The following is a 15,899-nucleotide window of genomic DNA, read 5'->3' as shown; positions in this document are numbered from 1 at the left end:
ATATGATAATTTATATACTACTGTGATTGTTTAGAATTTGAGTGTGCACCAAATGGCTAACAATATTATTTTTTGTAAGTATTAAGTGAAACATTTCCAAATTAGCCTTCACTTGAGCTACTCTCAAGACTAACACTAGGAGGAATGAAAAAATGAAACACAGAAAGTGCTGGGGAGTAATAAGATACTTTTTAACATTCCAGTGTCAATAAGGAGCCAATTAAGCCAATTAATCTACCAGTATGTCCTTGGATATACTATGGTTCATCTTCATATCATATAAACCTTTACCTGTGGACTGTGAGACGAATCCAGAGCACCGGAAAGAAACCCTCATGAAGCGAGAGAGAATATGCAAACTCCACACAGATAGCACTCCAGAAATTGAACCCAGTTCCCCAGAGCTGCATAGCAGGAATACTAACCTCTGCACCACTGCTGTCCAAAATTCATACTTCCAACACAGTGCAATACGTTTGATTTTTTAAAAGTTTGTTGCTGCTATAATCAAAGTATGTCTCAATTCATGAGGAAAACAGCCAAGTTGTTTAGCATACTACACCTTTTTATCTGTGTTTTTTTAAGTTGGAAGTCCTCAGTAAGGTGATTTAATTCCACCTTTGAGAATTATTTGTTAATTCCTATTATCTAGTTGTTAATTATTCTTGAGGAACATAGAAAATCTAGATGTGACATCAATCATGTTAATGTGTATACCATGTGTATAAATTAATTTCTCTTAAAATTGGTGTAAAATGAGCATTCTCCATCCATCAACACACAAAACAATTATGTTTGGGCAAAAGGTTTCCCAAGTAGCATATGAAATCTATAGAATACATATTATACAGTAAAATAGAGCCACCTGGTGGTGAAAAACAATCATCTTTAAAACAATATAGCAAAATGATTTTATGTTTTATACCTCTGCTGGATTCTACTGTTTTCTTTGATTTTGAATTCCAGAACAGTGCTGAACTACTTTGGTTCTGACGGTCTTGTTGGTTTGCTTTGAAGAAATCTGTACTGGAAGTGTTAATATAATAATTGTTATAAACAATTTAAAAGGTCTGTCTTTTTTCAGCCCTGAAAATTAAATTGGCCCAACTAAACAAACAATTAGAATTCTGAAAATTAAGATTTAACAGGACACATTTTCAACACAAACCAGAGGACACTGTAGCTACATGTGACACATGTCATGTATATATTGCTGCAGCATATCCACAGGGCCATCTGTAGTCCCACTGTGGTACATGACTACCTTTAATATTTCATTGATCATAGACAATACCATCTATCTGAAATTCTTTTTCACAAATTCATTTAGTTTAATGAAATTCATCATTAAACTATCTTTAACACCAGACCAACTCAACAACAACTTCTATTGTGTCTGAAGGCAAAGTTTCCCCTGTTATTAATTTGGATTGTATAAATGTTAAACATGTTTTATGGATTTCAATATATTGCAATGCATTTTTACGATATGGCCTTTTTATAAACATTATGCCACTTGTGAGAAAGTGGCACCTACCTGAATGATTTGTTTCTTTGGGAGGAGCTACAGGTGTGTGGAGTAGACGAAAGAGAGGAGTTGGATAGAAACATAAGAAGGCTGTGTTAAAAATCAGTTGGAAAGATATACGACAGAAGGTGCACCTTTTTTATAGTATTGTTAACCAAAATAACAAAGAAAACCTTTTTATGATTATTTTTTAACCATCTGCTTCACTATGTATATATATTTGCACATGATTTTTGGAAGAGAACCACACTAACATAAACACTTTGGCTCAGATTGAGACTTAAAGACCACTGTCATGGAAGGCACTTTGCCTCTGGGAAATCTGGAAGCAACACCAAGCAGTGCTGCTGATGGAAGTCTTCAACTACCCCTTGGTATACCAGCTCCAACCCACACTAGATCAGGACCTTCAGCCCTACCCGGGTCTCCATCAACACTACCAGCCTAGCAAAAAGAGCCAAAGGTGACACCATTTCACATTGGAGAACTACTTACGTTAATTCACACAGGGATGTGGCCAAAGGCGGAAAAGGCGTGCTGTCTGATTTCATTGTTGGCATTACAAGTCTATAGTTCCACTAATGAAGAGCATTACGTAATTACCTTGACCTGAAAGCAGCATTGCTGACCAAATCTGATGCCTCTTTTCGAAACCTACTGGTTACAGTTTAAAAGCATGACCAAACTTTCTGGAGAACTCCAGCAGAGACCTACAGTACCACCGACTCAAGAGTCTACAGTCAGTGGGAAAAACTTGGACAAAGGGAAAAAGAGGAAGTCAGGGAGATAATTGTGTTGACATCTGTACCTGGGTCAAAGAACATGAACATGCTAATGAACTTACATGACATAAAAGGTACAGATGATGATGACAGAGATTATAGAAACCCTAAATTACAGGGTGTTTTTGTAAGGTAAGATCACTTTATTAGCCATATACAATTTCTTGCATTAGGAATTTGTCTTTTTGTCATTCTCCAGCTTGCTCTCCATGAGACACACAGACAGGAAGCTTGGGGTCAGAGCGCAGGGTCAGCCATTTATTCGGCACCCCTGGGGCATCTGGGGTTAAGGGCCTTGCTCAGGGGCCCAACAGAGTAGAGTAGGATTCCTCTGCCAGCCACGGGATACAAACTGGCACCCTTCCGCCACAGCCACAGGTGCCAATTTGTGGCCACAGAGCCACCACACTGCCCACTCTGCTCTGCCTATATTTTGATGCCTGTAAGTATGATAGAACATCTCCCCAGTGATTTAAAACTGGGAACAGATTTACCAGCACTGCCAGAATTTACTTAGGATTAACCAGGTGGAGTTGGCATGTCTGGTGGTCACAAGAGCCCAAGTTAAGGCTGGGCTACAAACCCTGCTGGACTTATGTGAAAGACATACCCTGAAAAACTAGGTATCATTACTATTCAGAAAAGCAATGGAGGACTCTGATAATTGTACTCTAAATAAAAAAAAAGGCTACGACCTTCTTCATTTTGCTTACAGTAAATCAATCGTCTTCCAGTTTGTGTCACGATCGTAATCCCTCCTCTTAGGGGCGCTCCATCCCTTTCGTATTTAGTTGATTACTTGCACCTGCCCCCTGTTTTGTCTCCTTATTTAAGCCTTGTGCTCTCGCTATTCCTCTTTCAACATTGGGAGATGGACGCCTGGAAGCCCCTCTACCAGCAGTTCCAGGAGAGACCCGACGGCATAGGCTTCATCATGGAGTCCTGACCAGCTCAGAGTGCCTGGCCTCGTTATCTTCCTGGTTCCCCGTTCCTGTTCTGGATCCGGTTCTGGATTTTAACCTTGTCTGTCTTGGATGGATCTCCCAGTTCCTGGATTTTGGACTGCACCCCTGATTTACCGTTTTAGACTTCCCTGGACTTGTTTGCGTTCGCCATACCCCCCGAGCACTGGATCACCGTCATCACGCCCCCCTGTCTGTCAACCTGTCCTATCCTGCTGTACCTTTCCCTGATGTCCTTTTCCACTTACTTTTGGATTATACTGCCTGCATAGGGTCCTGAACTACACTTCGCGAGAGCCTGGAGTGGCTCCCGTTACAATTTGCTCCCACCATCCAAACATATACTGGTAGGTTAAATGGCTTCTGGGGAAACTGGCCCTGGTGTGAGTGTGTGTCTGTGACTGTGTTTGTGTCTGTGTCTGCAAGCGATGCGCACAAGACAGGGTATACTCTGTGATGGATCAGTGTTTCATTCAGGTTGTACCCCACCTTGTGCCTGTTGCTTGCTGGGAATGGCTTTGACTCCCCTGTGACCCTGAATTGGACGGAGCGTTGAGAAAAGGGATGGATGAATAGATGTGATCATAAATTTATTTGGCTGATGACTTTATCCAAAGCAACTTACCATTTATACCCCATTGTTGGGTATTTTATTGGAGTAAACTGAGTGAGGTACTTCGCTCAAAAGTACAATACCATCTGATCTGGGATTTGAAACTGCACCCCCTACATTTGAATCAAGAGTCCCAACTCCCTTTACTGTTATTAACATTTTATCTTCAAACTTGCACATCAGCCAAAATTAACTGAATGCCATTAGTCCTTAATAATTTATTAAGTCTTCACAATGTTTACAGTCATGCTAAGGTGTAGCCTAAGTTAGGGTAGCGAAGAATGGTGTATGAACTATCACTTTTTAAAATGAGGTGCTCTGGCAGCTAGATAAGCTAGATAAATGCTAATGTGAAGCGAAGCCAATCACTTTATTTCCTGCGATCACTTAGGTTAGTGACATCCTGTTCCTTTCAAACCTATTTTCCAATAACGTAAAATAGACAGTTAAAAAGAACACAATGTTAAATGCAACTGTATTGAATATCCAAAGTTTATCATTTCTCTCATTTTCTTTTTATTTCAGTCCATGGTTTATGCTAAACCTGTAAAATGTTATAATTTATTGAATAAAATGTAATAATAAGATTTAGTTAAGGGGTATAAATTCTACATTTTCTAACATAATAGAACTGTTTGCACAGTTTCTAATGAATATTGGGACGGAAGCATTTTAGCATGGAGTTGCACAAATTTGAAAACACAACATGTTAGTGATGCACAGTGGTGCCAATGCATTGCACATTATTTCCTTTACTTTAAAAAACAGGAATCAAGCTATAGCTGGTAAAAAACAAATTCTATTCATAATTTAAAATAAAATATTTTTTCAGTTTTCAAATGCATAATAATATAATTTGACAATCTCACAAACGTATTTTTTCAAAACTAGACACTGATGGAAATTTCCCCCTTATAAGAGCTGAAGCTGAAAGAAAAGTGTGTGAAAAGCCACATTGCTTTACTTGAACGTTTTCCGGTTAATCATCTCATTTACTGAAAACTGAAACAGCTCCGAGTCACCTGCTGTGAACAAGCCCTGTGTTAGTTCTGTGTGAAGTACAGTATGTCTTCAGATATTGTGCTAAATTTGACATTTTCTAAAACAAAGGACAACCAACCTCATTTTGGCATTATTATAATTACTGGTTTACACAACTGAACATTAAGAAGTGTTACTTTCCAATTGTGTATTTTACATACAGTAACTGGATAAACTCACTCCAGCATACAAGGACACTATCACTCTGCATCTCTAGTGGGAAAGTGGACGACCTCCAATACAACCAGGGAAGTCACAAATAAGGAAAGGCACCCAGGTCCAAATGTCCCTGTGAATTTAACTCAGCTCTGTGATTTCATGAACGCATTCCTCTATCTGTTTACCTCACTACTTTGTACTGTGATAATGAACATGCAGAGAACATCAAGTATTTACATTTAATAATTCTGAGGATAAAGATTGTTGTGTGGGTAATACCAAAATCCCAGCTTGAAAGCAAAGATGGTGTGATTGCATTGCAACTAGCCTTAAAAGTATGGAAATCCAATCAAAATCCAAAGAACAATTTTAATATTTTTCTAGATCTTTTTGTTTTATAAAAACAAATTTTGATCTGAGGATTTTAATCATTAAAACAAAACAAAAAATCCATCAATCTCACTCAACCGGTACATAAACACACACACACATACAGTACAAAATAAGCATTGGAGTCAACTGGAATCCAGCTGTGGGTAATTTATCTGTATATATTCCTCTTCTCTGCTGATGTCACATCCAGCTGTGTCCTGCAGACATCATAAATGGCCTTGTCTCCGTGTCTCAAGTCCTGCAAATACCATTCATGGTCATGGTATTTATAATACATAAAACATGTCTATGGATAAGGTTTACTGGAGAACAAATAAGCAGGTGTATGTAAAATATGAATACCTCATAAATATATTCCGTTTCATTCGTCTTCTTCTCTCTCTAAAATGAATGAGAGAAGATCCGTTAGATTAAAGCTAGTTAGCGCAATTCAAGCAACACGGATTCATGAAACTAACCCAACACCTGCGCAACTACACCATCTGCATTCCAGGGTAGTCCCAGTTTCTATGTGAGGTTCCATGTGCTCAATGATGAGGTGAGGAATCTTTTGAGTGACAATAGAATTCTAAATTTCGTGTCTGTACAGTGCACACAGCATAGTTATATTGTGTAAAATCAACAAATACAACATGGGTGTCTAGGTTTCAAATGCATAATTGAAACCAAAATGATTTGGCACCTCCTAAAACGTCTTATATATTTGTCATGTGCATAGGAATCAAAACAATCAGGTATAATTGTAGATGAAAAGAGAATAAAATGCATGATCTTAAGTGCACTTACTGTATAACAACTAAGACAGTGTGATGCTTTTTGCATTCTATGGTACAAATAGTTCTGCTTTCACACTTTTCAACCTTTGACTTCCAATGAATGATCAATTTTTGATATATTTGTATATGTTCTTGATCAATACGTGCTGAACAATTACATAAATATGCAATTGACCAAATCTATAGAGCATTGTAAAACCTGCTGTGATAGAAACCTAATGTGCTGAAAAAATCAGCACATTGCAGATGTGCAGTCCAGATGGCACAATTATTCTGATAGGACCAAATGCTGTAGAATGCAGGTGTGCTCACAAGATTCAGCCGACACTGAAAATACGTTCAATTAACATTTTCAGTGTTCACCAGCGAGTTGCTGGAATGGCTGTAAATCGATATGTTAATCTGAAGGATGTAAAGGAAGAAAATAAGGTGTGATTCAACAAATATCAACGACTGTACAAAACACAGGTTAGCAACGTGATCTGATAGTATTACATTTGAAGAAAACGTGTTTAATTCAGATTGCATGTAATTTCAAAGTGGAAAAATGGTTTTGTATGTTCGCCACAGTGGTTTGACAGTTGGACAGGGGCTGTGTGACCGTCAAATTCATTTGAATGCCTATATCGACCAGTTGGACAATAATGTATTTGAAAGTACTTTTTCACAACCTACTTTATTAATACCACGTCTACAGATGTTTCATTCAATAAAGTCATTTTAATTCAATCCTTACAGGGCAATAGAACATAAGAACACGAGAACATGAGAACACAGGAAGGATTTCTACCAAGAAGGGGTCAGTCAGCTAGAAACCAGCCTCTCAGTTAACCTCCCCAGCCTACTGAATGTGATCTGACATACTTGATCAATTTATTTTTAAAATCCTTTGAGACTTTGAGTTATATTTCAATGACAGAATAAACAAAAATTAATAGGAAATGTAGGATCAAATGGAATTCTTACCATCAAACATTCTTACCATCAGACCTTAGCAGTAGTAATTCAAGCAGTCAGAGGTTATTATTAAAAAACTGCTACCAGACAAATTTGTTGTAAGGGCCAAGAAAGAGTCAGAAAAATTCTAGTCAGATACTTACCTTGACAAATCTGTATGGTAAATAAAAAGTAAAGTAATAATAGTGTTCATTTTACTATGTACTGTATAAGCAAAAAATAATAATTTCAATTTCAGTAGGCCACATTGATTGGAAGGAAACATTTTTTTCCTTTAAATTGACAATAGTATTATTGTCTGTAATAGTATAGAGTATTATCGACAGACACTGGACTTTCTTTTGTGAACTCTGCACAGGTAGGTAATGTATATTACCTGTTTTGTCTGTTCACTCCTTGAACCTGCAATTTAAAATAATAAGAAATAAATGATTATGTTTTATGGTTTATGGTACATTATTCATTGTGCTACTCAGACCAGAAGTATATATTTTAAATATATACTATGACAGGGTTAAATTAAATCACTGAAATCCCTGAATTGCCAAATACTTGATACTATTGATTGCAGAATAATTCATATACTGTAGGATCTTCATGATTCAACTATTAATTAATCACTACGGGGTAGTCATAATAATAAGTCATAAACATTGGAAGTCTTTTTGTAACTGTATATAAATGTAATACAGCATGAAAAAATCTTAATTAAAAAAGTAGTATTTTTTGCTACTGTACCACACAATTTAGTTTTACTCATTCACACCTCTTCTTCTGAAACAGTAGACAGCAATTCCCATGTACGTCAGTGATATGATGACAGCAAAGACGATTGAAAGACACAGAAAAATATCCACGGTTTGACCTGTGATGTTGACACAGACAACAATGCCGAGTTACAAAAGAATGTAAATGTAATGCAAAACACCGAAATTTGTTAAAACGTGATTCCTTTTAATTAGGCTAATGACTTTTTTATTATATATGTCCAGTTGTTTGAAGATTTGGTTCTCTGGCTCATACCCTCTCAGAAGAGAATAAGACACACATTCTCCTCCAGCCTGGATCCTCCTAAAACAAGTATTTGATATTGCTAATGTGCTCCATTAACACCTTTGTAATATATGGAAAAAATATTTTGAATGCTAGTGCTTTTTTAAATGTGAATGTTGGAACCAGATTACTAGATTAGAAAACATAGGCAGTGCAATTCAAAGAATTTGATCATATTCTTATTATTTTCTCAGAATAAAATACACCATAATACCTTTAATACTGTATAGTATAATATACACCCACTCCTCTCTTAGATCATTTGAGAAACAGAAACTTGATATCAACATCTTTGACCTGTTTCCTAACAGCAACTAATACAAAATTATTATTATCCATGTTTGCGCACTATTGATATACCTTAAACCAGAATTTAGGTCATAACCCTTAAATCCATCTTTAAAGTGAATGGTTCATACCTTCAGTGTGAATATCTTGTATTCTTCCACATATGCTGCCTGAATTGTAGAATTAAGACATAAAAAAACAAACAAAATGAATTACTGTAAATGACTATCACTTTCACTTTCTAACACTCTCAAACTTCCATAAGTGTGTTTGGTAAGGAAAAAGTGTTTTATTTTTAAACTTAATCTTGCACTAGGCACATTTCATAGTATAGCACTACTGACTTTAGTTAAGGAACAAAATGATATCATTATCCACACATCTGTTGCTTTGAGGCCTTCATGACATTATCGTTAATTGCATTTTAGAACATAAAGGACAACAGTAAAGTGTACAGTCTTTCCCAAATGACTAGCATTATTCAAAAGTTAAAAATTAAAAAGATTGCTTTATCTGCTGTTCACAAACCATAAACCCAGTAAAATAAGCGTTCCACCTTTGTATTCTCACTTCTGTAAGTCTGTTCCGACTGACACCTATAATTCTTGATACTGCCACATCCTGTTATGTTCCATTATGATATTTTTTGTTCTTTCTCTGGTTTCTCTTCTGTGCAACACTGGCGTGGGTGGGATTGAATTTGCAAATGAAAACCTCTCCTAAAAATAACTTTTCCAGCTCCAATGCCTTGAAAAACTATTTAACCCCATCCAGTGATTTACCATTTTGTTGTCTTAGTCTTGACCAGCTTTACAGTGCCTGCTGACAAGAAGCAGAACTATTACGTAATGTAGCCACCACCAAGCTTAACAGCATGGAAGGTGTTCACTGAGTGAGGTACTGTGCTGGGTTTGTACCAGATGTAATTCTTTGAATTTACTTTGCATTTCACCCACACAGTCTTAAACGACTACAAAATCTTTTGCATCACCTACTATCACTAAAATGCTTTGGTCCATTTTTTTCAGTAATGTCTTCCTTCGTGCTACACTGCCATGTTGGCCAGTTTTGTAGAGTTACGGGGATGTTAATGATTCATTTTCTTCTGTTTCAGGCACTGAGCTCTGTATCTCTTTCAAAGTTGCTGTTGGCCTACAGTGGCATCCCTAATCAGGTTCTTGCCTTATGATCTCTCTTTGCCCAGCTGCTCAGTTTGGAGGGCCGAGTTGATCTAGGCAGTGTCTGGGTGGAAAAACACAAGTTCCGCTTCTAAATGATAGACGTACTGTGCCCAAATGCTTTGATTTTTTTATGCCTTTCTCCTGAACTGTGTCTCTCTGCCACTACAGGAAATCACTGAGTTATTTGCAAACGCTTTGGTCTTCATATTTAACTTTGCTCGAATTTCACTTCCTGCCTGCTAGACCTTATAGAGCCAGGGTAAGTTTGTTCAGAAATCCTTATTTTGTTAATCTGAGCTGATTTCCTGGCACAGTGGTGCAGTGGTTAGCATTGTGGCCTAGCAATACTGGGGCCCTGGGTTCAGTGTGTCACGGGAAGCTGGAGCCTACCTCACAAGCAACGTGCGCAAGGCAGGGTACACCCTGGATGGGGCGCCAGTCCATCGCGGGGCAAGTGCAAGCCAATCATACATTGGAAATTTGGAATGGGGTATAACTCCCTACTCTTATCGAGAAATGCCCGGGGATCTTTAATGACCACTGAGAGTCAGGACTTTGGTTTTACGTCTCATCCAAAAGATGGCGCCCACTACAGTATAGTGTCCCCGCCACAATACCGGGGCATTAGGACCCACACAAATCACATGCTGGGCACCCCCTGCTGGCACCCCCTGCTCCCACTAACACCAGTTCCAGCAGCAACCATAGCTTCCCAGGAGGTCTTCCATCCAGGTACTGACCAGGCTCAACCCTGCTTAGCTTCTAGCGCTATACAGTGTGTTTGACTTCTGTAAGTTTGTATGTAAATTCTTAAGGCTTCTGTAAAACTGCCTGTGGTGTGAGTGTGTGTGTGCGTTTGTGTCTGTGTGTGGCCTGTAATGGACTGTCTTGTCCAGGATGTGTCTTGCCTTGCAGGCTTTGCTTGCCGAGATAGGCTCTGGCTCCCCTGTGACCCTGAATTGGATGCAGCAGTTAGAAAATGAATTAATGAACTCATTTAGATAAGAAATGCAAAAGGGGTAAATAATTATGTAATCATCTCTTAGTTTTTAATTTTGTGTACTGAAAGCATTATTATTATTGTAAACCACTGAATTTCAAGGGATTCATGAGTGAAAGTTTGATACAATTTAAAAGTAATCAGAATTTGCATTAATTTTGCATTTATAAACATTCCCTTCATGTGGGAGTGGGAGTTCAGAAAAACAGCTGCTTTTTTCATGAGATAGATAGATAATACTTTATTAATAGAGTATGACTTCACCAGTACAGTTAACAGCACTACCTGTTCCACTCCACTTCTTTTCTGTAAATTATGAAGTGCCTGAGAACAATAACCATCAGATATGATTTCATTTCTCCACAAATTGATATTCCCCACAGGCAATGGATTAAATCCAGGTTTCAACATTTAACCTTTTGCAAAATTATATCTGTATCTGTTAAAGACCTTTTCTGATCTGGTTTAATTATATTATTCTATGATTTCTTATCTCAAATTCTTGTTTTAATATTAGTTTGTAATTGTTTATGCGGCATGAAAGCTCACTTGAGCATTTTTGTTTATTTCTATTCTATATTTTTGTTCCACTTATAGACATTCGATCCAAATGTATGCCAATTATAATCTTTTACATATTTTTTCTTTACAGACCTTAGGAAATTCTGCTTTCTTTTCCTCGTGACAACGAAGATGAATTAATCGTTTTCTTCCTACAAGAGCTTGTGAATCAAATTGTGTGGAAGACTTGCAATTTCAATATCTATTTTTTTTCTTCTTTATGAACTTGACAAGCTATGGTATCAATAGAAGTGGAAGGACAGACATCCACACAATGTTTTTTTTTTAGTTTTAAGAGAGATTAAATAAACGCTTGCTCTCACATGTGTTATCTTGTTTCATTCATCCTTTTTTTTACTACTCCTTCAAATTCAGGAGGGTCACGGGGGAGACAGAGTCTATCCCAGCAAGCAACGAGTGCAAGGCGGGATACACCCTGGACAGGACACCAGTCCATCACAGGACACACACAGAACCAGACACAGACACACACGCAATAGGGTCAGTTTTCCCAGAAACCAGTTAACCTGTCAGTACAGTATGTCTCTGGAGCACCCATTGGAAACCCACAAGAACACATGGAGAACAAATAAACTGCATGTATGTGCATGTTGCAGAACGTCCTGCCAGCATACGGAAAAAAATACAGGTACTGTATTTTTGTTTCAATTAAACATCAACATTGAATGACAGTGCAAAATAATGATTGATTCAGCCCCAATGTTTTAACTGTGTAAAAGAAAAACTGGATATTTTACCAGTTAATGTCACCAGAGATCCATTCCCAATCTCCACCTTCCCACGCTCCTTGCTGCAGTAGTATGTCGCTGTGTCGTCCTCAGTGACATTAACAATGACCAGAATATTAGTTCCTCCTTCACTGGAAGCCTTGAACTTTGTGTCCATGAATCCATTGTAATAAGATGGAGGCAGAGCGGACTTCTCTGAGTAAAGAAGGATGGCCTGAGGGGACTGACCAGGCTTGTGTCTGTACCAGGTAACTTCAGGGCTGGATAGACCACACCACACTGTCTCACTGGATCCAGCACACACCTGTGCTCTCAAGGCATCTGAAAGAGGAAAATATTATTTCCAAATTACACATTAATATTGCAACAGAATTTAAAATATCTCTGTCAATACTGAAAAGTTTGAACATAGCTTCACCTTGACCACCCTAAAACTGCATGTGAAAATAGTCTAATAGTAAGCTACTAGTTATACTAGTTATGGAGCATAAATTCAGTATATACTAAATACGTAAGACATAGCTACAGTAAAAATGTGATTTAAAATGCATTTAACCAATTTAAGTAGATAAAACCTCTGTAAGACTGCTTACAAGTTAAACACAGAACAAACAGCAATTCTTGTGTCGTTAGCATTTTGTATTTAGAGTCTTTCTGCTGTGAGACTGGAATTTGCACACAACACTTTGCTCTGTGCGCTATTCAGGAAATAAGGGCTGGGCTGAGGGTCAGCTGGCCAGCTCACAGCACACTCTGTTACCACTGTACTGAAACACCCAGAATACTTTCTACTTTCTGGGGGCCCTAGCCTATTTTCTATGACTGCAAACAGCCGCAAAAACAAGTCAAACACTCCTCTGCAAGTGGAGCACTAACATCAAGTTGTTACTGTCATCTTAATTAGCTCTGTGTGTATGGAAGATTATGTGTGTTGATATTTTCACACATCCGAGATGCATTTGTCTGGGTTGATTCTCATGTGACCTTCAGTAATGCAGTAGGAAACATAACAGAATATTAAATTGATTGAAACAGTTTTGAGTAATGATTGGTGATTTCACTTGGAATAACTTAATCTGTTTAACATCTACGAATGGGCTTTAGGAAACTGCAGGGAACCATTAGCAAGATATATTGTGTATTATGCATGTAGGGGTTTTGTGCATTTACTGGGACAATTATTAATTGAAGCAGTAAGCCACAAAATGATTATTTGATGGCTATTAGAAAACTGACCTTGCAGAATAACTCAGCAATGCATATAGACGGATACTAATACACGACAATACATTTATTAATATATAAAATGTGCATATAAACATAACAGATCTTATAGTGAGGGTTAGCAGAATACAAAAGGTATATATTTAATCACTAAGAGTTACTAATACCAATAGGGACATACATTCAGTACACCACTCATTTATACCGTTTTGTTAATTAACTTTGATTACAACTCCTACACTAGATACTCCAAAGCAAGTACGAGGTAACAGTTTAATTCTTGAGCTGTAATGCAGAATGTTGAATACTTATCCAATCTATGTGGATTCAGATCTCCCGCGGACACAAAGGAACAGCAACAGGCTGTTGCTGTGTCCAATCGGTGTCCTCTGGCCAGGTGCCAGGCAGTCCAGGTGCGACGTGAGGTGTGGGAGAAGAAGGGAGAGATTCCTACTGCGGAGCGCTGGCAGTGGCTCTCTCAAGACCGGCTAGTTAGTCCTGGCTGAACTAGCACAGTTTGCGCACATGAAAAGTGACTGTGGGTCCAAGCAAGTCACACTCTTTAGACAGGAAGAAGACTGGTTTGTTCCTGATGTAGCGCTAGTCCTGAATCCTGAGATTCAGCTATCGACAGTTCTGACCGTAGTTCACTCGTTGATCAGGCGAGCGTTCACGGTGGGATACCGACGGTTCACGAGGCTTGCTGCTGGGCTTACCTCGGGTGGATCCTTTGGTTACGTGCGGGAAACCTCTGGTCTCGACTCTTAGAACACAGTAAAGTCCTAGCACTCAGACACACTGGCCATCATGTGATTGTCCGAGATGAGTCTGAGAATGTCCTGGAGGGGCCCCTTCTGGGCCCTGTGCTGCCTCTTTTATCTGGAGGAACTACGGTCGTTCTTGGTTGAAAGTTTGGCAGGCATTCGAGACCCACGTGGGGTTACCCTGCCCTACCAGTTCCTGATTGGCTGATTGAGTGGAGGATGAGTAACAATGCACTCTGACCTTAGGGTTGTAAACCTTGGGATGAGACTCTCCCTTGGAATCTCCCAGACAGTAAGGCACCAGAGATGACCATTCATTACAGTGGCTGGAGAATCTCAGCCTTGGGAGTTATCCTTATCCTTATCAGGAAACTCTATCAGACAGAAAAACACCTTAAACCTGAACCAAATGGAATGGCCTCTCTGTCTCCAGCACCACTGAGATGAGGAAGAGAGAGACTGGCAAGGAATCAGCAAACTTCATTCCTGTATGATTAATAATCCTTGACGCTACATGTGTAACATAAACAAACAAAATGTTTTTTATCTCTTGATTAATAATGGGTGAATTTATATTTTTACGATATCTTGCCGAGCTGAAGTGACAATGGTATAGTACCAAGAAAAGCTTTGTGACCCAAGATGGATGAGAGTGTATTCTTGGGTCAAAATGTTATTAAATCTACATTTTAGGTCAAAAATGTTATTAGATCTTCATGAAAGTCTTCTTAGAAAATACAAATAACCTGATTAAATATAATATAAGATATATTTGGATTTTTTTAATATCAAAAGGATTCAATTAGAATTTGAGTAGGTCAAGTAGGTACAGTAGCTGTGTCAGCATGTTTAGGTTGCAGTGGAACTTGTAAAGGTTTATTCCATGCTGAAAGGAGAAGAAAAGAAAGACAATGTTTCGGCTGTGGAGCCTTCTTCGGGTGATATTTTGTGTGAATAAGGATGTGAGCCATTATATTCAGTAAATGACTACACCTCCTCCAGCATCAATGACTTCAGCTAATTGCTTACTGACACCGTCAGTCTCTTGCGTCAATTGTTTATGAATTCTCGCACATTGAAGAACTGCTACGGGTTGGTGACACTTCAGAGCTTCCTTGCATGAACAGTTTATTTCAGGTCCTGCCCTAACCATTTCAGTGGGCTATAGGTCCCACCATTGACCTGCCTCATCCAAAAGTTGTAGAGCAGCCCATATGTTTAGAATCAGTTTTGCTGCAAGACTGACTTTCAGCTCATCTTGAGCTGAGTTCACGAGGAATGACAACACCCAAGATGAAAGTGCCATGGAGTGAAATTGTGGCTAAACCCGCTTAGCTGAGGGCTGGCCTCCCGGCCATAGGGCAAGGAGACCAGGACCCCCATGCAGGGTGACCAAGGGGCAGATGCAGAGGTGGAGATGGGGTGGAGGTGGGATGCAAGAGACATGCAAGAGAGATAGGGATCCTGTAGATACTTATAGCGTTTGGGAGTGGAATGGATTCTCAGGAGCAATTCCTAACTACTGACAGCTGTCTGATTGAGCTTGGTAGTTCTCATCCCTCCTGAACATTTGTTGTAAACTCTATGAATGGAAGACCCACCATTCTCCTCCAAAATTACCTGATGCAACACCTAGTTCATAGTGCTGTCAGTGATGTCGAGCTGCCTAGGTCCTGAGGCAGCAAAGCAGCACGTATAGGCTGCAGAGAAACAGGAAAACGATTATTCCATGCTGAAAGGAAAAGATGTCAAACTGAAGTAGGCTCTACAGCCCCAATGCTGTTTTCTTTTCCTTTCAGAGTGGAATAAACCTTTATGTCCTAAGAAATTACCTTTACCTTTACCTTTATGTCCTAAGAAATTTCAAA

The 15,899-nt window shown here is 38.7% G+C and overlaps 2 long non-coding RNA genes across 3 annotated transcripts; one reads left to right on the top strand and one right to left on the bottom strand.

The window, feature by feature from the left end:
* Nucleotides 1–3,893: 3,893 nt before the first annotated feature.
* On the bottom strand, nucleotides 3,894–12,914 carry LOC148676537 (uncharacterized). Of its 2 annotated transcripts, XR_015927282.1 has the most exons (7): nucleotides 12,637–12,914; nucleotides 12,053–12,364; nucleotides 8,684–8,722; nucleotides 7,978–8,076; nucleotides 7,588–7,613; nucleotides 5,821–5,859; nucleotides 3,894–5,716 (listed from the first exon to the last, which is right to left on the bottom strand). It is a non-coding gene; the product is annotated as an uncharacterized LOC148676537 (long non-coding RNA). The 2 variants fall into 2 exon arrangements; XR_015927288.1 differs by lacking the exons at nucleotides 12,053–12,364; nucleotides 12,637–12,914 and adding an exon at nucleotides 9,109–9,247.
* LOC148676538 (uncharacterized) lies at nucleotides 9,685–11,616 on the top strand. Its single transcript, XR_015927299.1, has 2 exons — nucleotides 9,685–9,992; nucleotides 11,386–11,616. It is a non-coding gene; the product is annotated as an uncharacterized LOC148676538 (long non-coding RNA).
* Nucleotides 12,915–15,899: the final 2,985 nt, after the last annotated feature.

Source organism: Lepisosteus platostomus, chromosome 2 (assembly GCF_059453375.1).
Source record: "Lepisosteus platostomus isolate fLepPlt1 chromosome 2, fLepPlt1.hap1, whole genome shotgun sequence".
Lineage (NCBI taxonomy): Eukaryota > Metazoa > Chordata > Actinopteri > Semionotiformes > Lepisosteidae > Lepisosteus > Lepisosteus platostomus.
This window is presented reverse-complemented; position numbering and strand designations above follow the sequence as displayed.